A 2,090-nucleotide genomic window follows, 5' to 3' on the forward strand; every position below is an offset into this window, starting at 1 on the left:
GATTGTTCTTTAAATTTGCACCTAGCGGATTCTACTATTAAGAAACCTATTAGAAGGATTAATGTTGTTCTTATTGTCACAAATAGGAATTATGTTCCCCTAGATTTTATTATGCTTGATATAGATTTCAATCCTACATGCCCTATTATTCTTGGTAGACCTTTTCTTAGAACAATCGGTGCAATAATTGATATGAAAGAAGGAAACATTAGATTTCAATTTCCGTTAAGGAAGGGCATGGAACACTTTCCAAGAAAGAAAATTAAGTTGCCATATGAATCTATTGTGAGGGCTATTTACGGATTGCATACCAAATATGATAATACCTAGATCTATGTTTTATGCCTAGCTAGGGGCATTAAACAATATCGCTTGTTGGGAGGCAACTGATGTCTACTACGCAACTTTATTCTTGTAGACACGTGTTGGGCCTCCAAGCGCAAAGTTTTGTAGGACAGTAGCAATTTCCCCTCAAGTGGATGACCTAAGGTTTATCAATCCGTGAGAGGTGTAGGATAAAGATGGTCCCTCCCAAACGACCCTGCAACCAAATACAAGAGATCTTTTGTGTCCCCAACACACCCAATACAATGGCAAATTGTATAGGTGCACTAGTTCGACGAAGAGATGGTGATAAAAGTGTAATATGGATGGTAGAAATATATTTTTATAATCTGAATAAATAAAAACATCAAGGTAGCAAATAGTAAACGGGCACAAAAACGGTGTTTCAATGCTTAAAAATAAGGCCTAGGGTCCGTACTTTCACTAGTGCAATCTCTCAATAGTGCTAACATAGTTGGATCATATGATTATCCCTCAAGTACAGCAAAGAATCACTCCCGAGTTCCTATTAGTGGAGAACAAAAGGTAGGAATTGTTTATAGGGTGCGAAGCCACCTCAAAGCTATTCTTTCCGATCGATCTATTCAAGAGTTCGTACTAAAATAACACAATGCTATTGTTTCCGCTCGATCTATCCTAGAGTTCGTACTAGAATAACACCAAAGCATATTCATATTCATAATACTCAATCCACACAAAGAACTATAAAGAGACCCCGAAGTTACCGTCGGAGAAAAACGTGCATCAACCCCTATGCATAGATTACCCCAATATCACCGCGGGAATCCGCGAGTCGAATGCCATAACATATATCAAGTGAATCAATAAGATACCCCAATTGTCACCTCAAGTATTCATACCGCAAGACATATACCATGTGTTATCATCTCTAAATATTCAATCTGACAAGACAAAACTTCAAAGGGTAAAGATTCAATTCATCACGACGAGAGTATAGAGGGGAGAAACATCATATGATCCGACTATATTAATAAAGCCCATGATATAGATCACGAGAGAGAGAGAGATTAAACACATATCTACTGGTACAAACCCTCAGCCCCGAGGGTGGACTACTCCCTCCTCATCCCGGTGGTCGCCGAGAAGATGAAGATGGCCACCAGAGATGATTCCCCACTCCGGCAGGGTGCCGGAACAGGTTTAGATTGGTTTTCGGTGGCTACGGAGCCCTGCGGCAGTGGAACTTCTGATCTAGGTTAACCCCGAAGGGTTTCGGAATATTTGGGAATTTATAGTGCAAAGAAGGGGTGCGGGAGGCCATCGAGGTGGGCACAACCCACCTGGGCGCGCCCTGGTGGGTTGTGCCCCCCTTGGGGCACCCCCAGGTGTAGCTCTGGCCCATTGGGTTCCTTCCGGTCCATAAAAAATCTCCAAAAAGTTTCGTGGTATTTGGACTCCGTTTGATATTGATTTTCTACGATGTAAAAAACAAGCAAAAAACAGCAACTGGCACTGGGCACTGGGTCAATAGGTTAGTCCCAAAAAATGATATAAAGTTGCTATAAAATGATTGTAAAACACCCAAGAATGATAAAATAACAGCATGAATACTTCATAAATTATAGATACGTTGGAGACGTATCAGCATCCCCAAGCTTAATTCCTACTCGTCCTCGAGTAGGTAAATGATAAAAGAAATAATTTATGAAGTGTGAATTCTAGCAAAGTGCAAAAGTTTGATCAATGATAATTTCAATCACTTTTCCCAGCATCATAACAACAAT

This window comes from Triticum urartu, chromosome 4A (genome assembly GCF_056163025.1).
Source record: "Triticum urartu cultivar PI428250 chromosome 4A, HENAU_Tu73, whole genome shotgun sequence".
NCBI classification, from domain to species: Eukaryota; Viridiplantae; Streptophyta; class Magnoliopsida; order Poales; family Poaceae; genus Triticum; species Triticum urartu.